The sequence below is a fragment of the Phyllobates terribilis genome, unplaced genomic scaffold (assembly GCF_046119375.1).
Source record: "Phyllobates terribilis strain yellow unplaced genomic scaffold, ASM4611937v1 Scaffold_191__1_contigs__length_3620865, whole genome shotgun sequence".
Classification (NCBI taxonomy): Eukaryota; Metazoa; Chordata; class Amphibia; order Anura; family Dendrobatidae; genus Phyllobates; species Phyllobates terribilis.
Window position 1 is genome coordinate 1,308,475 of NW_027362951.1, and position 24,628 is coordinate 1,333,102.

Sequence of the window (24,628 nt, forward strand, 5' to 3'; positions counted from 1 at the left end):
AATCGGGGTGCGTGTGGTACCCAGGATGAAGAAGAGACTACAACTCCTCTTCATCCCGGCTACCAAGCGGTGAAAAAAAGAAATAAATAAAAATAAAAAAAACCTGTATACTCACCTCTCCGGTCTGCTCCCGGCGGCGATCCTCTCTCCTCGGCGTCCAGCGGTGTACTTGCAGGACCTGCAGTGATGTCATCTAGTCAGGTGATGGTCACGCGACCGCTGACGTCAGGGGTCAGGTGATGGTCGCGTGACCATCAGCTGACTAGATGACGTCACCGCAGATCCTGCCAGTATACCGCGGGACGCTGAAGAGAGAGAACGCCGCCGGGAGGAGACTGGAGAGGTGAGTATACAGGTTTTTTTTTTACTTTTAACTTTTTCATTCTTTTTTTTTTTTTACTATAGATGCAGCATTTAAAGCATCTAAGTTGGTCACACAATATAAATCCATGCCGGTTTCATGGATTTATATTGTGTGACCAACTTGTCAAGCACTTTTCCAAGTTATGCTCAAAATCACTTGGAAAAGTGCTTGAAAAAACGCATGCGAAAACGCTGAAAAAATGCTGAAAAAACACTTCTCTCTGGCAGAAAAAATGCATGTAAATCTGCATGTAAATCTGCATGTAAATCTGCCAGAGAGAGGCAAAAACACTCTGCATCAAATCTGCTACGTGGGCACATAGCCTTAGCGTGTATGTGCTGTACTTATCATTCAGGACTGTGCAAAGACCTGCCTGTGACCAAAAGAACAACAAGGCTGTGTGCACACGCTGCAGATTTGGTGCGTTCTTCAATGGAACAGGCTGCCACGAGAGGTGGTGAATTCTCCTTCAATGGAAGTCTTCAAACAGAGGCTGGACAGACATTTGTCTGAGATGGTTTAGTGAATCCTGCATTGAGCAGGGGTTGGACACTAGGACCCTGGAGGTTCCTCCAATTCTAATGTTCTAGGATTCTATGTATAAACACCAGCTGCAATCTTCCATGGAGAAGTAACTGTGGTTTCAGGAGAACTTGCAGCAGAAGGTCTGTGCCTTCCGCTAGCTCCTCCCCCTTCTGCTAGCTCCTCCCCTTCCTTCTTTAGGCTGTGTGCCCACGTAGCATTTTTCAAGCGTATATGCTGCGGAATTTCCGCAGCGTAAACGCTTGAAAAACGCAAGTATATCCGCACCCCATGGTCCCCAATGGGATTCCGCAAGTTCTATGCACATGCTGCGGATTTTTCCGCAGCGTTTATGCTACGTACAAAAATCCGCAGCATGTCATTTAATTTTGCGGAAGCGCAGCGGAACTCCCGCCATTGACTTGCATTGAGACGCATAGAAACCGCGACTGTACATTTGTACAAGCGGATTCTATGCGTCTCTATGTGCGGATGGTACCCAGTTCTGGAGGAGAGGAGACTCTCATCCAGACCTGGGTACCATTGTACCTGTAAAAAAAGAATAAAATAACAAATAAAGTTTATACTCACCTGTCCGGCGTCTTCTCTCTGAATGCCAGCAGCGCTGAAGGACCTTCGGTGACGTCACAGTCATGTGACCGCAGGCCCTTCACCGCTCTGTCTCGCGATATGCCGGCAGCCGGGAACCAGCCAGGAAGCAGCGCTGCAGCCACGCCGGGGCCTCGGGGGTGAGTATAGCTTTATTTGTTTTATTTTTACGGTTCACACTGTATAAATCCATGCTGTTTGCATGGATTTATACAGTGTGACCTAGTTGTCAAGCACTTTCCAAGTGATGCTATCGCCTGGAAAGTGCTTGTCAATCTGCATGCGGAAACGCATGTGAACCCGCATGTGGATCCGCATGTATTCTGCAGGAAAAACGCATGCACAATCTGCATGCGTTTTTTTCTGCCAGGGAGATGCAGAAATGCTGCAGAAATTTTCTGCTTCATTTCTGCATCGTGGGCACATAGCCTCAAAGAGTATTAATAGCACTAACTGTCATCTATCTCACTAATAGGAAAGTTTGTCTTCACTGAATACAGATTTTACAGATGTTACCGCGAATTGAGACTGAAAGATCAATCCAGCAGGAAAAAGACGACTTCTCTGATAAGATTATAAAATTACTTATTTTCATGTGTAATATTAATTTACAAAACAAAAATTAAAACAACGGTTATTCTTTAACTAATAAAGCACTTAGGACAGGGATTCATTAAGACTGGCCATATTCAAGCTGCTCTTGATGAGGGAGCGTGCTGGAGTCAGACGGTCCAGATTCATTAAGTGGCGCATGAATTATGCGCTTCTGACAAGTGGTGCGTGCACCTTGCCACAAATCTTACTCCAGTCACAGACTGGAGTAAGATTTCGGGTGTAAGGGAAGCCACAGTTCAGCATGAATTAGACAAGCTGTGGTGCCACACTTCCATCTTGCCCCAACTCTGCCCATTTTGGTGAAGCTGGGCAAAACTGACGTGAAAACACCAAAAGTCACAACATTTTTGATCAACTCAACAATGCACAAAAATTGTGACTTTTCAAAGTGATTTACACCAGAATTCTGGCATAATTGCATTGATCAATCAGGACTATAGTGTCCTAAGTTTTTATACTTCATTAAAACATCCTCCTCCTCCCAAGAGGTGGTCCTAGGTACTGACCCTCGCAGTGTTCGGTCACTTCTGCTGCAGGACTGCTCGTCCGGCTTCTCGGTACAGATGAGATCCTCTATATACCTTGCCCTAATGAAGCCGGCACAGGACCACGTCCACAGCTGCTCCCTGTGTGTGGGGGCCGTCCACTTCTATTACAGGGTCCTAGTACGGAGGGATCAGCTCTGGATACAGTGGGGTGGTCTGTTCTGGCAATGTCATGTATACATTGCTGGGGGGCTCCCAGTGATGGCTGAGCACATAAGCTGAATCTATGGCAGTTCTGTGATGGATCCTCGCAGTCAGTGATGGAGGAAAAGCCTCATGGAAGATTCAGCCGGACAAATCCACAACTGTGGACTGAATGGAGGCAGAGAAATCAGTGGCTGCAAACAAGACATTTCTTCTTGTAGATTCCCCGGATGATTGGGAATAGTTGCTTGAAGATGTAAGACCCCAGTCAGGTGGTCGCTGTTATTAACTCCTTTTGCCTAAAAAAAATACAAATAAAATCTGCAGTCACTTTTGATAATTTTTTGGTCACAGCTTCGAGCCTTAGTCTTTCTTCTCTAATTCTATCCAGTAATGGAGATTACAATGATAGCATACACGGTGCCATCTAGAGCCCACAATACATTTATATGGAAAGGAGTTATAGAACATCAGAAAATGTCTGTTTTGTCACAGAAACAATCACATTAAATAGGATCTGTCACTTGTCATAAATCTGTAACATTTATTTGGTGTAAATGCCGCTGTTCTTCTGAATCTGGGATTGGTTTTATTCCCTTTTCCATCGGCCACTCCACTCCTCTTACTTATATATTAATCTTGTCCCTTTAGCTAAGTGGTAGTGATACAAACTCCTCTACATGGGAGGCTTTTTAACCCCTTAATGACCGGAGCATTTTCCATTTTTGCATTTTCATTGTTTGCTCCCCTTCTTCCCAGACCCATAGCCTTTTTATTTTTAGGTCAATATTGCCATGTGAGGGCTTATTTTTTGCGGGACAAGTTGTACTTTTAAACGCCATCACTGGTTTTACCATATCATGTACTGGAGAACGGGGAAAAAAATTCCAAGCGCGGTGAAATTGCAACAAAAAATACAATTCCACGGTTGTTGTTTTTTTTACCACGTTCACTGAATGCTATAACTGACCTGCAATTATGATTCTCCAGGTCATTACGAGTTTGTAGACACCAAACATGTATAGGTTCTTTTTTATTTAAGTGGTGAAAAAAAAATCCAAAATTTGCTAAAAAATGGCGCCATTTTCCGAGACCCGTAGAGTCTCCATTTTTCGGGATCTGGGGCCAAGTGAGGGCTTATTTTTTGCGTGTCGAGCTGATCGCCCATTATTTCATTTTATTTCAATGTTGTGACGACCAAAAAACATAATTCTGGCGTCTAGAATTTTCTCGTTACGCCGTTTACCGATCGGATTAATTCTTTTTTTTATATTGATAGAATGGGCGATTCTGAACGCAGCAATACCAAATATGTGTTTTTTCTTTATTATTATTTTATTTTGAATGTGGCGAAAGGGGGCGAATTAAACTTTTATATATTGTTTTACCATTTTCATATTTTTAAAAACATTTTTTTCCACTTTCCGCATGCTTCAATAGTCTCCACAGGAGACCAGAAGCTGCAGATACCTGATCGGCTCGGCTTCAGAAAGGCGATGAGCAGATTGCCTCTATGTAGCAGAAATGCTCATGTGCTATGAGCGCCAACCACTAGGTGGCCCTCATAGCAAGCAAGACATGACAACCACAGGAGTCTGCTGCAGACCCCGGGTAGCCATGCCCACGCATCGGTAACCCGCGATCACGTGACAGGTCACCGATGGGCGGGGCTAATGCCGCTGTCGGAGATTGACAGCGGCATTTAAGTGGTTAACAGCTGCGGGTGGATCGCAATTCCACCAACGGCTGTTGCAGCCACATGTCAGCTGTAAGAATCAGCTGACATGTGCCTGGTTCAGTGCGGGCTCAGCGCCGGAGCCAGAGCGGAACCGGGAGTGATGGCCTGGGGTGTACTAATACGCCCCTGGCCAGTAAGGGGTTAAAGACCACTCCGAGTTGGCTAAAAAGACTACTTTACACAAGGCGTAAAGTGCCATATTTTAGAAACGAAGGGGCACAGGAAAGAAAAACTAAATGACGCAGATTCATGAGAACGGAAAAAATTACACATTTATGTCAAGTGACAGCTTCTCTACAAAGGAAGTTGTTCAACAGAAAAAGTTGTCTTAATGTACTTAAAATAAAAACTGATGAAACTTCCTGTAACACGGCTGGGTGTGGACCCACTGCTCCTGGGGCCGGGCTGACCCTGGAGTGGCGTGACTAAGCAACTAACTGGTTTTCACTAGAGCCTCTGGTGGCAAGGATAGTCTTGGCCACAGGTAGTCGCCAGGTACCACTCCTGATCTCTGCAGGACAAAGCAGGGTTAAATTCCTGCAGAGACCGGCCACGCCCCCTAAGGCCAAATGGAAAACACCATGCTGTTGCAGCTGTGCAGAGGAGAGCTGCAAGAGGCAAACCTCAGCGAGCCGCCCTGATGGGAGGAGACGCCGAACGCTGACGATGGAGAGTAGGACGACGCTGAGGAGGCACGTGAGTTACTGCTGTGGCAGCACCCCCCTGACGCCCCACTGTTCTTTAGGCCAACCCAACGGAGACACTGCTCAAAAATCACAGGGGGGAAGAGGGGGGAGAACTATGTTGTCGGCAGGCTCCCAAGACCTTTCCTCAGGACCGAAACCCCTCCAATCAACTAGACAGGCAGGTGTGGAGAAATGCTGCACAGTGAAAATGGTTTAAAAAGTAGAAGTGTCTATTTTTATCAATTAACAAAATACAAAGTGAATGAACACAATACATCATCAAAGCATCAATTCTTCTGGATGCACTTACACAGTTTTGAAGGAACTCGACAGGGAGATTGTTCTCAACATCTTGGAGATCTAACCACAGATCCTATGTAGGCTTTCACAAAACCTTCTGTCTCTTCATGTAATCCCAGACAAACTTGATGTTGAGATCAGGGCTCTGTGGGGACATATCATCACTTCCAGGACTCCTTTTTCTTCTTTATGCCATTTACAGTTCTTAATGACATTGGCTGTATATTTGTGGTCGTTTTGCTGCTGCAGAATAATGTTGGAGGCAATCAGACGCCTCCCTGATGGAATTGTATGATGGAGTCCTTAATGCTGAAAAATACAGGCAGATAATTAGCCATCAATCCTGACTAAATCCCTAACTCCATTTGCTAAATTGCATGGACCATCCACTGTGCTTCACTTGGCAATCAACCTCTGCCTTAACGAAACACGCGTTCCAACAGTGCAGAGCAAATTCACACCACCTCCATACTGCGCAGCACAGCAACCAGGCAGTCTTCAAATTAATATGCCTTGAAGATCGCAGTCATACAGCTGAAGAGTGGTGGACAGCTCTCCAGGCTCAGTTTCAGCAATAGCTGTCTCCGCTGAACCTGGAGCCAGGGAAGGCCATGTACGATAACGGTGCCAACCTGTTTGCGGCTCTACGCCAAGGCGAACCCACAAACGTGCTTTGCATGGCTCACGTCCTCAACCTGGTGGTACAGCGATTTCTCCGCCACTATCCCAGCCTGGATGAGCTGCTTCAGAAAGTCCGGAAGCTGTGTGCTCACTTCCGCCGTTCGCACCCCTCATGTCATCGACTTGCATTGATACAGAGGTCTTTCTCCATGACAGTTAACAGGTTGATAGTGATGTGCCAACGCCGTGGAATTCCACTCTGCACATGTTGCAGCGACTGTGGCAGCAGCAACGAGCCCTGACGCAGTATGTCATGTCGTATAGCCTGTGCCAACGCAGTACGGACGTGGGGCGTATCACGTTTACGGAGTGGGAACAGATTAAGGACCTCTGCACCCTTCTGCACAGTTTTGAATTGGCTATTATTAACCCCTTTACCCCCAGGGTGGTTTGCACTTTAATGACCAGGCCAATGTTTACAATTCTGACCACTGTCACTTTAGGAGGAAATTACTCTGAAACGCTTCAACGGATCCCGCTGATTATGAGAATGTTTTTTCGTGACATATTGTACTTCATGATAGTGGTAAAATTTCTTCAATATCACTTGCGTTTATTTGTGAAAAAATTGGAAATTTGGCGAAAATTTAGAAAATTTCACAATTTTCAAAATTTTAATTTTTATTCCGTTAAATCACAGAGATATGTTACACAAAATAGTTAATAAATAACATTTCCCACATGTCTACTTTACATCAGCATAATTTTGGAACCAAAATTTTTTTTTATTAGTGCGCTATAAGGGTTAAAATTTGATCAGCGATTTTTTTTAGTTCCACAAGGGTAAGAGGAGAAAATGGAACCTAAAAACTGTTGTGCAATTTCTCCTGAGTGCGCCAATACCCCATATGTGGGGAAAATACACTGTTTGGGCGCACGTCAGGGTTCAGAAGGGAAGAAGCACTGTGTGACTTTTTGAACGCAAAATTGCCTGGAATCAAGAGCGGACGCCATGTCACATTTCGGGAGTCCCCGTCTCATGCTGCACATAACACATCTGCATATCTGGCTGCTGTGGGCATAAAAGGGGACAAACTTATGGTGTGGCCCCCATGCTCCCCTGACCTCAACCCCATTGAGAACCTCTGGAGCATCATCAAAAGGAGTGTCTATGATGGCGGGAGGCAGTTCACATCTAAGCAACAGCTCTGGGAGGGTATTCTGTCCTCATGCAAAACAATTAAAGCAGAAACCATCCAAAACCTGACAAATTCAATGGACGAGAGAGTTCAGAAGCTCCTTTCGAACAAGGGGTCCTATGTGCAAATGTAACATCACCTAGAATAAAGTTTTGAGTTGAAAACTGTTTGATTTTAGTTTGTAATAACCTGCTAATGCTTCTAATTTCAAAAATGACCATTTTTTTGTTCTTTATTAAAATGAAAAGGTTGAAAACTCTGCTGTGCATAATAATTTGGAACATGCATTTTGAGTGCAGTTTGAGTTTTTTATTTTTTTAAAAATATACTGTTATCATAGGCAGTTTGTACAAAAACCTTTCAATTGTACTCTAATAGTTATTTGACTGGAAAATTACAATGACTGCAATTCATATAGGTAATTTAGGAAAATCTAAGAAAATATTATTTGCATAATAATTTGGAACACAGTGTATTCGGAGAGCTATAACTTTTTTTTTTCGGACAATGTTGCTGTGTGGTGGCTTGTGTTTTTGTGGGACAAGATGACGTTTTTAGCGGTACCATTTTTATTTACATTCGTCTTTTTGATCGCGTCTTATTTCATTTTTTGTTTGGCGGTATGATGATAAAGCATTATTTTTTGCTTCGTTTTTTTTTTTTTTTTCTATGTTCACTAAAGGGGTTAACTAGTGGGACAGTTTTATAGGTCAGGTCATTCCGGACGCAGCGCTGCCAAATATGTGTACTTTTATTGGTTTATTTTTTTTTACATAATAAATAAATATTAGGGGTTCAATATATTTTTATTTTTTGGGGATTATTTTTTTCTTTTTTATATTTTTACAATTTTTTTTTTATTTTTTTAATTTTTTTCACTTTTCTACTTTTTTTTTTTACTTTTACACATTGTCCCACTATGGGACTTTCACTTTTTGCAGCCTGATCGGCTGCATGGCATAGGGAGCAGCAGCTCTCTTTGTCATGCTGCCTGTCAGCGCTGCACACCGGGGAGACATTACTTTGGTCGCGCACTGCGCATGACCAAAGGAACGTCCTGCCTCCTGGTTACCCGGATGTTGTCATGATGACATCGGATCGTCATGGCAACATCCGGAAGCCGCCGCAGACATCGCTGGACGCCGTCAGGAGAGGCGAGTATATCGATCACCTCCCCCCTTGCCACCGCAATGTGCTGGGTGTCAGCTGTGCACATAGCACCGGGTGTCAGCTGTGACAATCAGCTGACACCCGGCGGCGATCGCCCCGCTTGTGTGCGGGCGCGATCGCAGCGCGCGTAATAATACGTAGCTGGTCCATAAGTCCCAGGGCACAGCTACGTACTATTACTGACAAGGTCGGAAAGGGGTTAAAATAGTTAGCGCTGACGATGCCATCTTCAGCATCACTATTCCGGTCATACACATGCTGGAGCAGAATTTGAATAGTGTGCAGCACGAGGTGGTTGTCCCAGAAGAAGAGGAGGATGCGGAAGGGATAAGAATGTCTCAAAGTTCCAGACTATCGTCACACAGGCGGATGCCAAGTGACGGTGGATTCCGGCGATCGAGGGGTTTGGTGACACCAGACATACTGTTAGTGAAGGTGCAAGAGCCGAGGAACAAATGGAGGAGGAGGAGGAAGAGGTGATGGGCGAGTAGCTGTCAGAGGATGAAGAGGATAATCATCCCCTCTCTGTTGAACGTGGTTTGCAGGAGGGGACTGAGGAAAAAAGCATCAGTGTTACGCAGCCAGCAACAGAGCCTGGCTTTGGACCACCTGGAAGAGCCTGACATACAAGTGCCTTGTTGATGCACTATATGCAACATGATTCCCGTATAGTTAGGATTCGAAATAATGCTGACTACTGGGTTGCCACTCTTGTTAGATCCACGTTATAAGACTAAATTTTGCCAGATGCTTCCCGCCCTGGAAAGGGACCTGCTAATGTTGGAGTTTCGAAACAAGCTTTTAAGCAACCTTAATAGAGCTTTTCCCCAAGATAGGAGTGAGGCACACAGTGTGCGTCGCAGCTGTAGTCTTTCAACCTCCAGCACGTCAGTTTGTCAACGCCAAAACATTAGCAGCAGCAGCGTAAGTGGCAGAAGCAATTTCTGAGTCCTTTCACACATTTTTAGACCAGCTCATGCACTAGCACAACAGAGTACAAGTTTGACACATGGTAAACGACTGGAGAGGATGGTGGAGGAGTATCTAGAGCTCAATATGAATACCATCAGGGAGGATTTTAACCCTTTTACATTTTGGTCTTCAAAAATGGTTCAATGGTCTGAGCTTGCCTGTCACGCCTTGGAGGTTTTATCATGCCCGACAGCCAGCATTCCCTCAGAACGTGTCATCAGCGCTGCTGGTCGTGTCCCGACGGATAAGCGCAGCCGGCTGTCCCATGAAAGTGTGGACCGCCTAACTTTCATCAAGATGAACAAGTCATGGATCTCCAAGGACTTTTGCACCATAACTGCAGACTGTACAGAGTAGGCGATATTGTAGTTTTTAGTGTGCTGCATTGATATTGCGGAATTGCGTCTGTGATGTGGGTTGTGTGCCTGTTCTTGCTGCTGCTGCAGGTTTTAGGCCCTAATTTTTGGAAATGTGGGGAATCCTGATTAGATTTCCATCTACTGGCTTGGCTGGAGGGGAAGAGGTGTCCTTCCTAATTCTACAATTTCTACTGTAGTGAAATTGATGCCACTTCGGAGGTTTTAGGCCCTAATTTAGGGAAATGTGAACACTCCTGATTGGATCTCGATGTGCTGGGTTGGCTGTATTTGAAGAGGTTTTGGTCTCCATTACAATAGTTATACTCTAGTGAAATAATTTTTTGGTGCAGATATTTTTCTCCACAAAAGGGGTACACAGACCTGATAAACTCAAAATTGGTATATAAAGCAGGCTACATCTCCGCTTAAAATTGTTTGGAAACAAGACAAAAAACCAAGCAATGTGAACTGAGGTCTAAGATGGTAGACATGCAAGAAATAGGAGCATGTTCACACTAGCAAAAAAAAGCAAAACCTACAAAAGACAAAAATATATCTCATACCCTACCATCATTGTATGTAAATGTAAAGCAAAGTTGCATAATAAATATAGGGTACTTAGTGAACTATTTTTGATCAAAAAAAGTATACAAGCCGTCCCACCAGCGGCAAGGTGACCCTAAATTGGGACGGTACCTATACTGTCTATATTAAAAACCTTACTGTATATCAAAGTTGAAGTAATGCATATAAAAGGGCAGACAAATAGGACCGGGTCCCAACTCCAGACCACCCAGGCCCGTAGTAAGCTACATATATACTAATCAGCTCAACAAAGGGGATGCCACACCCTTAAATTGCACAGAATGCAAACAAGACAAAAAACCAAGCAATGTGAACTGAGGTCTAAGATGGTAGACATGCAAGAAATAGGAGCATGTTCACACTAGCAAAAAAAAGCAAAACCTACAAAAGACAAAAATATATCTCATACCCTACCATCATTGTATATAAATGTAAAGCAAAGTTGCATAATAAATATAGGGTACTTAGTGAACTATTTTTGATCAAAAAAAGTATACAAGCCGTCCCACCAGCGGCAAGGTGACCCTAAATTGGGACGGTACCTATACTGTCTATATTAAAAACCTTACTGTATATCAAAGTTGAAGTAATGCATATAAAAGGGCAGACAAATAGGACCGGGTCCCAACTCCAGACCACCCAGGCCCGTGGTAAGCTACATATATACTAATCAGCTCAACAAAGGGGATGCCACACCCTTAAATTGCACAGAATGCAAACAAGACAAAAAACCAAGCAATGTGAACTGAGGTCTAAGATGGTAGACATGCAAGAAATAGGAGCATGTTCACACTAGCAAAAAAAAGCAAAACCTACAAAAGACAAAAATATATCTCATACCCTACCATCATTGTATATAAATGTAAAGCAAAGTTGCATAATAAATATAGGGTACTTAGTGAACTATTTTTGATCAAAAAAAGTATACAAGCCGTCCCACCAGCGGCAAGGTGACCCTAAATTGGGACGGTACCTATACTGTCTATATTAAAAACCTTACTGTATATCAAAGTTGAAGTAATGCATATAAAAGGGCAGACAAATAGGACCGGGTCCCAACTCCAGACCACCCAGGCCCGTGGTAAGCTACATATATACTAATCAGCTCAACAAAGGGGATGCCACACCCTTAAATTGCACAGAATGCAAACAAGACAAAAAACCAAGCAATGTGAACTGAGGTCTAAGATGGTAGACATGCAAGAAATAGGAGCATGTTCACACTAGCAAAAAAAAAGCAAAACATACAAAAGACAAAAATATATCTCATACCCTACCATCATTGTATATAAATGTAAAGCAAAGTTGCATAATAAATATAGGGTACTTAGTGAACTATTTTTGATCAAAAAAAGTATACAAGCCGTCCCACCAGCGGCAAGGTGACCCTAAATTGGGACGGTACCTATACTGTCTATATTAAAAACCTTACTGTATATCAAAGTTGAAGTAATGCATATAAAAGGGCAGACAAATAGGACCGGGTCCCAACTCCAGACCACCCAGGCCCGTGGTAAGCTACATATATACTAATCAGCTCAACAAAGGGGATGCCACACCCTTAAATTGCACAGAATGCAAACAAGACAAAAAACCAAGGAATATGAACTGAGGTCTAAGATGGTAGACATGCAAGAAATAGGAGCATGTTCACACTAGCAAAAAAAAGCAAAACCTACAAAAGACAAAAATATATCTCATACCCTACCATCATTGTATATAAATGTAAAGCAAAGTTGCATAATAAATATAGGGTACTTAGTGAACTATTTTTGATCAAAAAAAGTATACAAGCCGTCCCACCAGCGGCAAGGTGACCCTAAATTGGGACGGTACCTATACTGTCTATATTAAAAACCTTACTGTATATCAAAGTTGAAGTAATGCATATAAAAGGGCAGACAAATAGGACCGGGTCCCAACTCCAGACCACCCAGGCCCGTGGTAAGCTACATATATACTAATCAGCTCAACAAAGGGGATGCCACACCCTTAAATTGCACAGAATGCAAACAAGACAAAAAACCAAGCAATGTGAACTGAGGTCTAAGATGGTAGACATGCAAGAAATAGGAGCATGTTCACACTAGCAAAAAAAAAAGCAAAACCTACAAAAGACAAAAATATATCTCATACCCTACCATCATTATATATAAATGTAAAGCAAAGTTGCATAATAAATATAGGGTACTTAGTGAACTATTTTTGATCAAAAAAAGTATACAAGCCGTCCCACCAGCGGCAAGGTGACCCTAAATTGGGACGGTACCTATACTGCCTATATTAAAAACCTTACTGTATATCAAAGTTGAAGTAATGCATATAAAAGGGTAGACAAATAGGACCGGGTCCCAACTCCAGACCACCCAGGCCCGTGGTAAGCTACATATATACCAGTCAGCTCAACAAAGGGGATGCCACACCCTTAAATAAATCTACCATCTTAGACCTCAGTTCATATTGCTTGTTTTTTTGTCTTGTTTGCATTCTGTGCAATTTAACGGTGTGGCATCCCCTTTGTTGAGCTGACTGGTATATATGTAGCTTACCACGGGCCTGGGTGGTCTGGAGTTGGGACCCGGTCCTATTTGTCTACCCTTTTATATGCATTACTTCAACTTTGATATACAGTAAGGTTTTTAATATAGGCAGTATAGGTACCGTCCCAATTTAGGGTCACCTTGCCGCTGGTGGGACGGCTTGTATACTTTTTTTGATCAAAAATAGTTCACTAAGTACCCTATATTTATTATGCAACTTTGCTTTACATTTATATATAATGATGGTAGGGTATGAGATATATTTTTGTCTTTTGTCTTTTGTAGGTTTTGTTTCTTTTTGCTAGTGTGAACATGCTCCTATTTCTTGCATGTCTACCATCTTAGACCTCAGTTCACATTGCTTGGTTTTTTGTCTTGTTTGCATTCTGTGCAATTTAAGGGTGTGGCATCCCCTTTGTTGAGCTGACTGGTATATATGTAGCTTACCACGGGCCTGGGTGGTCTGGAGTTGGGACCCGGTCCTATTTGTCTACCCTTTTATATGCATTACTTCAACTTTGATATACAGTAAGGTTTTTAATATAGGCAGTATAGGTACCGTCCCAATTTAGGGTCACCTTGCCGCTGGTGGGACGGCTTGTATACTTTTTTTGATCAAAAATAGTTCACTAAGTACCCTATATTTATTATGCAACTTTGCTTTACATTTATATATAATGATGGTAGGGTATGAGATATATTTTTGTCTTTTGTAGGTTTTGTTTCTTTTTGCTAGTGTGAACATGCTCCTATTTCTTGCATGTCTACCATCTTAGACCTCAGTTCACATTGCTTGGTTTTTTAAAAAAGAGGGGGCATAAAGGGGGGGGGGTACTGTAGCATCGGCGTCTCTGCCCCCTGACAGGCAGAGACGCCGTCCCTCTTACCGCCGTGATCCCGGCGTCTTCCAGCTCTCCTGCTACTGCTGGCACGCGCAGCTTCCCGGGCACTGTGCTTAGGGCGCGCGCGCCGTCCTAAAGAGTCCCCGGCCAGTGGCCAGAGGACTTCTCATATAAAAAGGCACCTCCTCCAAAATGGTGGTGCCCGTGCAAGATTGTAGCTCTGTGTTCTAAACTCTGCTTCAGCCCTCAGGTCCCGCTGCTAGCCTGACTACCAGTCCAGTGCGCCAGCCTGACTACCAGTCCAGTGCGCCAGCCTGACTACCAGTCCAGTGCGCCAGCCTGACTACCAGTCCAGTGCGCCAGCCTGACTACCAGTCCAGTCGGCCAGCCTGACTACCAGTCCAGTCGGCCAGCCTGACTACCAGTCCAGTCGGCCAGCCTGACTACCAGTCCAGTCGGCCAGCCTGACTACCAGTCCAGTCGGCCAGCCTGACTACCAGTCCAGTCGGCCAGCCTGACTACCTGTCCAGTCGGCCAGCCTGACTACCTGTCCAGTCCGCCAGCCTGTCCAGTCCGCCAGCCTGACTACCAGTCCACCAGCCTGACTACCAGTCCACCAGCCTGACTACCAGTCCGCCAGCCTGACTACCAGTCCGCCAGTCTACCAGTCCAGTCCGCCAGCCAAATACACTCTCCAGCCCGACGGTCTGCCTACGGTCCAAACCCGCCAGTTTGTCTATGGGCCAGGCTTGCCTGCCTACCCGGAGAACGTACCAGTTACCTGCCGTGCCTACCAGCCAGCCTACCTGTATGCTCCTGCCAGTTACCTGTGGTGTCTGCCAGTCCGTCTACCCGGATCACCCGTCAGTCTGCCTGCTGTGCTCATCTGCTGTACCGGTCAGTCCCTGCCTTCTGACCCGTGGGAGTCACCTGCTCTCATACAAGGACTGGCCCAGAGTAGCACCTGGTCCCTCTGCTCGATCCTTCCCTGGTTCACGGAGTCGATTGAGCCTCCGTGCGACCTTGGTCAGTCCGAGTTGATACCTAGTTACGCCCCTCTGGTCCCTCCTTGCACCGCAGCACAGAGGTTCCACCACCCAGATCCCTAACAACCTCCATATAGTGTGAACAGGTGCACGTTGCAATGACTGCATAACATAAAATAAGAAAGAACAGCAGCACTCTCTAAGGGCCAAGAGGTGGTGGTCAGGTTTTTTGTTTTCTTGCAGTTTACCATGGAGGTTTTGACTGCCTCCTTTTCTGACTCTGCACTCCACCCATCAACCCAAGGGTGCTTTTAATTAGTGTTGCTTTCTAACTGCCCACTTAAAATTGTAGGCTTATAGCCCAAGAGAGGCATGTTTCGGAAAATAGTTACCCATCATGCGGAGGTCACCTTGCCGTGGTTGATGGGCACACATGAATTGGCCAATTTATGCGCTAAGAACCTTGATTTTTTCTAAGTACATTTTATTTAGCAATAGTGCAGTTTAGATCTTATTTTCTTAGCGTTTGCATATGTCTTGGCCCTTACAGAGTGCTGCTGTGCTTTCTTATTCTATGTGGGAGAGGCAGTCATGAGTGAAAGGATAACAGGAGTGTGTCCTAGACGAGGAGATGGAAGAGCACCAGACCCAGTCCCCATACACTGCAATATTACAGAGGAGTCCACATCAGTGTCAGGGCTCAACAGCTGGGACCGCTCCCTATTTATACCACGAGTACAGTTAAAATACTGGAGCCAGATTACTAGTGGGGAACTATATAGTAGCATGAAAGCAACAGCTTTGTGCATGACGACTGGTATAAATGGAGGGGGTATATAAATATCCAGATGGGTAGTAGGACACACAAGTTCCGTACAGTACAAGAATACACACATACCCTCTTTATATAAATTTCAATGTTGTAAAGGGTACAATTTAGGGTGCGAATGACTAGGATAGAAACTCCCCAGGCATATGTGCAAAAGACTGAATAGTAAGCCCACCTGAAGACAGATAACGTGAAAACGCCTCCAGTGGGATTTCAAAGAAGTCAGACTGGTTGTCAGCAATGACCTTCAGGCGAGACAGAGAGAACATGGAGTATATAAGGTTGAGTTCCTTCAGGAATTTGACAGAACTGAGCGAGTATTCTCAAACTACATATGGTCTTTTCGAGACAAGCAAAGAAGAAAGTCTCTGTCCCTACAGTTGAAGAATTTTGCAATGAAGGTGTAAGGTGCAGACCCAAGGGGCAAGGGATGGAGGGATGTGATATGCCCTCTGCAATGTACATAGCCGAGAAACTATCCCGGCCATAGGTGGAGATCAGTACATTCCCTAAAAAGAGCCGTGGATACTTGGGAATATGTCTGAAATACCCCCACAAAACAAGGTCCAGGAGTATGCGCCAAAGGGGCCATAGACTGTAATGATGTAAACTGAGCGAACGTCCAGTATACGCCTCCCGGAGACAGACACCCAGACCCAGTCTACTATGTCCAGTCGGTGAATACGCCTGGACCCTGTTTTTTGGGGAACTTCGGAAGTATGCCCCGATGGGGACACAGAATGCAAGGTGAAAGCACCCTAACAAGTTGCAGCTTATCTGCTGTTCTGTTGTGAGATGAAGCCCATTTTGGTGGAGTCCGTATAAAATGGATCAACTCAGACTCCTAAAATATATAATAAATTGGGTACAGTAGTTTGTGGGGAATATTTTTTTCACAAGAATTTGGTAAAGTTATGAAATGTCCTATAAATGTCTGTCCTATTCCTGATCTAAGGGTCTAGACTTTTAGCGGAGATGAATCTGTGCTACAGTAAATTTATCACTTACACATGAGCCGTGTATGAGGGAGTCGGAGGCCTGGAAATGGAGGAGTCGGAGGTTTGGCTTACTGACTCCACAGCCCGGGTTAGCAATAGCCGGATGCAGGTGAAGCCGAGCAAAGGACGGACGCTACATCTCCCCTTCTAATGAGCCGTGTAGTAGGTGGTCTCTGTCACAGAATAAGGTAAGGGTCCGGTGTGCTACCGGGGGTGTACAACTCCAAGAGGGGCAGGAAGAGAAGGATAGAATCCAACGGAAAAGGAGATCGCACAGTTTCCCAAGGAGACCGGATCACTAATGATCTACTCCAGAAACACAAACAAGAGGATCTGATGGGGGAGGGGTGACAGACAAATTCATAGAGAACTGGATTCATGTAGCCAAAGTAGAATTAGCAAATGAGCTATAATGAGCCTGAAAAGGACGGACCCCACAAAGCCAGAGTTAATGCTGCAGATGTCACCGGCATCAGACAATGAGAGCGGGGGGCTTTGCACAGCTTAAGATACTGAGAGAGTTCAGTATATAAATTGTAAGCTTGCGAGCAGGGCCCTCACTCCTCCTGTAACGGATAAAATGTGTTACATTGTATTGTTTTTATTGTCTGTACAGGTCCTTACTTAATTGGAAAGTGCTGCAGAATATGTTGGTGCTATGATACAATAATCATTTTTATTTATATGTGCAGAGATGTTTCAGTTTTCACATTCACCACATGAGGGCAGCAGAGTACTATGCTCAGAATAAGGTCAGACATAACAGTACCTGCATATTACATGTGCTGACTAATGAAAGATACTGCCACTTGCACTGGTATGGCTGACATCAGACTGTAAGTGCGCCCGATAATGTCTGTGAGGGCGTATCTGTGCTCTGCTCCTCAGTCTCCTCTCGCTCTCCCTCTGAGCGCTGGTAAATAGGTGATGGTATCAGGGGGAACAATGTCTACCTACAACTGCACCCTTGGTCTGGGCCAACTACGCCATCTTGTGGTAAGGGACAGTACCAATTAGTGAAGCGCTGCTAAGGGGCCATGTGTTTCTGAGTCGGGTCTCACAGTCTGGGGCCCATTGGTAACAGGACAATGGCAGACAAGGTCCTCTGGTCTCCCACCTCAGCTCAAGTGAGGCCGCAACTCTGAGCATCGCGTAGGCCATGCTAATGGAGCACAGCCAAACTCATCTGAAAATGGGCCCATAAGCTTCTTGTAACCAAGAGGAGTCACACTGATGGCCCTCCATGCCGGGATGAGCCCTCTGTGTAGCTCGGAGCCCCCTTGGACACATACGCACCCAATGGCTGCCGGACATGCCCCCCCTACACAACACTTATTTTTTAAAGCATTCTGACTTTGCAGCGTTTTCCCACAACACTATATCAGCGCTGGTCCCAGGTGTTGGCAGCTCCATTCCCACATAGGTGTCACTGGCAGAAGGAGATCCTGGACCAATGCAAATATGACAACTTTTCCATACCTTTTTTTTTAACTAGAGCATAATAGTAAGTTTCATCCATTTTTACTTTTAAACATAATAAAGCAACTTTTTCTTCTCAAGTTGGACAAATAATGTTTTCCTATAATGTCTCCAATTCCATTCCCAGCAGTTCTGCGCTCTCCAGCGCTTCTTTGCGCCTCCCCAGACGTAGTAAGCCGCGCGCCTGACTTTCCTGGACGTCGCTCCTCATTGCGGTGTTTGCCAGCGGTATAAGTGCAGAGCAGTCGCTGGACACATTAAACGCCTTCTGAAAGGGAAGAAAGAGAACGGCCATTATCCTTCCTAAAAGAAAGGGATGGTGGCAGAATTCTTTTCAGATGGTTTAGCAAAGTCTTTTGGATTATGGGCAAAGTCTTTCCTACAAAACTGCAGAACTGATTTCTTGCAATTCTGCGAGTCTGATCATTCTATAAGAAAATCAACTAAGTGACAAATCTATTGTTTTATTATAGTTCTGTGAGTACAAATCATTCCATAACCTTGGCTTCACCCTGGTATTACACACAAAGCAAATGGTTGGTTTGCTGTAAGGCAGGGGTCTCAAACACGCGGCCCGCAGGCACCATAGACCCCGATGGCGGCCCGGTCCAGAAGCTGCCGGCAGCTGCGCTTCAGTTCAGTGTATTGCCGCGCAGAGACCGGCTCTCTGTACAGCAATACCAGTGGCAGCCGCCGGCCTATCAGAGGCCAGCAGCTGACATCTGCGTCCCAGCGCAGCAGCGTATGACGTCACTGACACGCGCAGATGTCAGCTGCTGGCCTCTGATAGGCCGGCGGCTGCCACTGGTATTGCTGTACAGAGAGCCGGTCTCTGCGCGGCAGTACACTGAACTGAAGCGCAGCTGCTGGCAGCTCCTGGATCGGGGTCTATGGTGCCTGCGGGCCACAGGTGCAGAAAAGACGCCGAGGGAACGGAGGACAGGTGAGAAGAATCTTTTTTTTTCTCTTGTATGTGTAGAACAGCATAAGGGACAGTCCTCCAAGGTGGGTACCAGGCTGGGGACAGTCCTCCAAGATGGGGACCAGGCTGGGGACAGTCCTAAAAAGGTGGGTACCAGGCTGGGGACAGTCCTAAAAAGGTGGGTACCAGGCTGGGGACAGTACTAAAAAGGTGGGGACCAGGCTGGGGACAGTCCTAAAAAGGTGGGGACCAGGCTGGGGACAGTCCTAAAAAGGTGGGGACCAGGCTGGGGACAGTCCTAAAAAGGTGGGGACCAGGCTGGGGACAGTCCTAAAAAGGTGGGGACCAGGCTGGGGACAGTCCTAAAAAGGTGGGGACCAGGCTGGGGACAGTCCTAAAAAGGTGGGGACCAGGCTGGGGACAGTCCTAAAAAGGTGGGGACCAGGCTGGGGACAGTCCTAAAAAGGTGGGGACCAGGCTGGGGACAGTCCTAGCAGATGGGGACCAGGCTGGGGACAGTCCTAGCAGATGGGGACCAGGCTGGGGACAGTCCTAAAACATGGAGACCAGGCTGGGGACAGTCCTAAAACATGGAGACCAGGCTGGGGACAGTCCTAAAACATGGAGACCAGGCTGGGGACAGTCCTAAAACATGGAGACCAGGCTGGGGACAGTCCTAAAACATGGGGACCAGGCTGGGGACAGTCCTAAAACATGGGGACCAGGCTGGGGACAGTCCTAAAACATGGGGACCAGGCTGGGGTCAGAACTACAAGAGGGGGACCAGGATGGGGACATTCCTAGAAGATGGGGACATTACAACAAGATGGGGACCAGGATGGGGCATTACTACAAGATGAGGACATATCTACAATATGGGGACCAGCATGTGACATTACGACAATATGGGGCCCAGTATGGAATATTACGACAAGATGGGGACAAAGATGGGGGGCATTACAAGATGCAGGCCAGGGTGGGGCACGTTACTACTAGATTTTGGCAGAAAAACTTCAAAATAAAGCATGAAAAAATATTTTGCCACTAAAAATGCTGCTCTATATACAGTACAGACCAAAAGTTTGGACACACCTTCTCATTTAAAGATTTTTCTGTATTTTCATGACTATGAAAATTGTACATTCACACTGAAGGCATCAAAACTATGAATTAACACATGTGGAATTATATACTTAACAAAAAAGTGTGAAACAACTGAAAATATGTCTTATACTCTAGGTTCTTCAAAGTAGCCACCTTTTGCTTTGATGACTGCTTTGCACACTCTTGGCATTCTCTTGATGAGCTTCAAGAGGTAGTCACCGGAAATGGTCACAGTCACTGCAACATGTGCAGAGTTGAATTCCACCGGGTAGGCACATCGCATTTTAGCCGGTGAAGTGGCAGGCCCAACGACTTCTGTAGAGATGTAAGTTGCTGAGCTGCGGGATGCGAACGGAGGAAGTGAGCACACAGCAACCGTGCCCTCTGCAGAAGGCCATCTAGTCCGGGATAGTGGGCTAAAAATTGCTGAACAACCAGGTTCAACACGTGAGCCATACAAGGCACGTGTGTGACATTGCCCCGGCGAAGTATAGATGGACTAATAGACCAAGTCCCACACACTGCTAGAAGCCCAAATATTTTTTCAGAGCTAGATGCAGAAAAAAATTATATTGAATTTGCAACCTGATGGAAGTCAGTATAGATGGACTAATAGAACAAGTCCCACACACTGCTAGAAGCCCAAATATTTTTTCAGAGCTAGATGCAGAAAAAAATTATATTGAATTTGCAACCTGATGGAGGTCAGTATAGATGGACTAATAGACCAAGTCCCACACACTGCTAGAAGCCCAAATATTTTTTCAGAGCTAGATGCAGAAAAAATTATATTGAATTTGCAACCTGATGGAGGTCAGTATAGATGGACTAATAGACCAAGTCCCACACACTGCTAGAAGCCCAAATATTTTTTCAGAGCTATATGCAGAAAAAAATTATATTCAATTTGCAACCTGGTGGAGGTTAGTATAGATGGACTAATAGAATGATGCTATGCCCAAAAGGTTTTACTTCACTAGGTGCAGTAAAAAATATTGGTATTCTATACACAGGTGGTGTAGCTTGCAACACAGATAGGCTACTCCACTGACTAACACACACTGCAAGAGGCCAAAAAGGATTTGCTTTGCTAGATTTAGCAAAATGCTGTGAAAAAAACTTGCACAGACCTGCCTGGCAAAAACTGATAGGAACTGATGTAACTTAGTCCTGAAAAGGACTGCAATTACAATTAGTCTTTACTCCCAACCTATCTATTTAAGAGCACAGACCTGCCTGATAAAAGTCGTAGGAAATGCTGTAACCTAGTCCTTAAAAGGACTGCAATCACAACTCTTCCCTACTCCCAAGCTATCTGTAGATTGGCTTGAAATTAACAAGGTATAGCGCACACAGCAACAGCGGTGCCGTCTAACACGCAGCTGCAGCAGTGAGAAAATGGTGGCGACGGGGAAAATGGCAGGGTCTTATAGGGCAAGGACATGTGACATACACTGCCAATGACACATGCCCTTGCTTGTGTGAAAAAAAGCACTTCGCTCCGTGTGTGCTCTGCTGATAGGCTGACAGATTGCACCTCCCCACTGTAAATGCGGGAAAGAGAAAAAAAAATGGAGATCTTCATTATTCCTGCAGAGATCCATCCCCTGCCCCTCCCCCCGCCCCGCTGTACACTCAAACTGCGTATTAACATTAATTTTCATCATTACTGAGAAAAAATCCAGTTATGATTTTGGTGCACGAACAGTTATCGAACATAACCTCGAACAGCCGAATTTTTTTCAAATCGTTCGTGTTCGCCGAACGGCTCGAACACCGCCCAAAACAGCTCGAATTTGAGATTGGCGAACAGTTCGAGTCGAACACCGCTCATCTCTAATCGGCGAGTTCAGAATCACCCGATCTGTCAAAATATAAAAAGAATTAATCAGATCGGTAATGAGGAAAAAAAACAAAAATGTAGAATTTTGGTTGCTGCAACATTGCAATAAAATGAAATAACGGGTGATAAAAACATCGTATCTACCCCAAAATGGCATCAATAAAAATGTCAGCTCAGCGCGCAAGAAATAAGCCCTCACCCGACCCCAGATCCCAAAAAAAGAGATTCCATGGGTCTTGGAAAATGGCTCCTTTATTTTCTTTTTTACAAACTTTGGAATTTTTTTTCACCACTTAAATAAAAAAGAACCTATACATGTTTGGTGTCTACAAACTTGTAATGACACGGAGAATCATAATGGCAGGTCACTTTTAGCATTTAGTGAATATGTTAAAAAAAACAATTGTTGAATTGCACTTTTTTTGCAATTTCACCACACTTGGAATTTTTTTCCCGTTTTCCAGTACACAATATGGTAAAATCAATGGTGTCGTTCAAAAGTACAACTCGTCCGCGAGAAACAAGCCCTCACACGGCCATATTGACTAAAAAAAAAAGTTATGACTCTGGGTAGAAGGGGATCAAAAAATGAAAATGCAAAAACAAAAAATCCCAAGATGGTAAAGGGGTTAAATGAGAAATGTATATATGTGATTTGTTTTTTGAAATCTATGTCTTAATCCACAGTTTTTAATATACCGTATTTTACAGACTATAAGGTTTTAGAGGAGGAAAATAGGAAAAAAATGTGAAGAAAAAAATGTCATGCCGCATTGTTATGGGGAAGGGTCTCCTGCTGGCACTGTTTATGGCCCCCACACGCCGATGTCAGCTGGCGGAATATTCACTGCTCCCCATGCCCGGGGGTGTGTAGAAAGTTTTAAGAAAATTATACACACAACCTTTTCACCTATCTAAATTAGTGCCCTTATGGGAAAATCCTAGATTTATTCAGGGTAAACAGAACAAGCTTTGTAAGTAATGGAACCAGAAAGGGATTTATTAAATGTTAATGAAGGAAGGCTGCTCACCTGGCAGGAATTCTCAGGGATGTATGATATGGGAGATCATCAATGTCTACAGTACCACCAAACAGTTACTTTCTACAGCTCTATGGTGAGAGATTTCGGGAAGGTGGAAAGGAGGGGTGATTTTGACATATTGATGTGGTCTAGCTCATGGGTAAATTCTCTATCCACAATATATCAAAGGATTAGGAGACAAATTCTGCACACTGCGGTACCGGATTCATTTATCCATTGGAGTATAGCGCTAAATGACACTTAGATAGATGGTAAACTTTTGACGGGCTTGGATAAAGTAAAAATAGCAATGAACAATGGAGAGAAATGCAGTACAAACTGATTCATAATGCCATTTATGCTTTCAAATTTTCCTACAAAGATGCTTCATCACATTATTTATGAAAATGCCCAAAATGTAACCTAAAACCAATTTGTTTGATAGAATCAGGCGATGCCCTTCCACCCAAATGGTGTGGGAAGAGACCCTTCTCTATTTAGATAATGTTTGGAGAATTAAAGTACCACAGTCTCCTCGGGCATGTTTATTTCATCATATTGTAACAGAACATCGGGAGGATGGGGACAGAGTTCTGTCTATACAGATAATACATGTCGTTCTTTTGGTGGTTAAAAAATGTCCACTTAGATATTGGTTGAAGAAAGAGACTCCTCAATTATCTGAAATAATCAAAACTCTGAAAACCTTATTAGTTTATGACAAACTTGAGTCAGAAAGACAAAAAGAAAAGTCGACGACAGCGTTTTTTCACAAACTGAGATCTTTTAATGAATATAGCAATACACAATCTGATATGTCCCAGCTGATGAAAGTATTCTGACACACATCCTGGTATCATACGGAGGAACATAGGGGGACAACAGGATTACTTAAAGTCTAATGGATTCACTTATTTTTACATCTATTCATATAAGGATTTTGGACAAGTATTTTTTTGTTGTTTTGCATGCGGAGTTAAAAACTGAATCTGTTAAAATTGTGAAAAAAAATTATTGGATGGATTTCACACTTATTTCTAAAGATGTGGTCTGTGTTGGTAAATGTCATGGAGATTCTAGGATTATAACCTGATTTGTTTGTCTATTTTGTCTCATTAAATAAAGTTTGTTTAAAAAAAAAAAGATGAGAACACTAGATTCCATCATGACATCATAATTAACCATCACTACTTACAGAAGTGTTTACACCCACATAGTCACTTTGACATTCCGGTGTCATTGCTGTCAGTGAGAAGCTACATAGCTAATCATATACTGATTGCGCTTGGATTTACTTTGGATTTACTTGAAATGTCTGAAATTCCTTCAGACAGACTTCAGGTGTTAGCACTGCTCCAGGGGATTCTTACCACCTACGCCCCTGACATTGTGCTACCACTACCCGATGGCGTCCTCAGCTTCACTTACCGGCTGGTTATGAAGCTTGTGAGAGACTGCCTGACCAAATACCACAAAGGTCGTATTAGCTCAGAATATCTTGAGCATTTACAGCAAAACATCTGGACACTCGTACAGCAGGTAAATAGCAGGCAATCTGCACAAATCTTATAATAATAATAATAATAATAATAATAGAATATGATAAGGGATTACAAGTTTAAGTTTAACCTGTT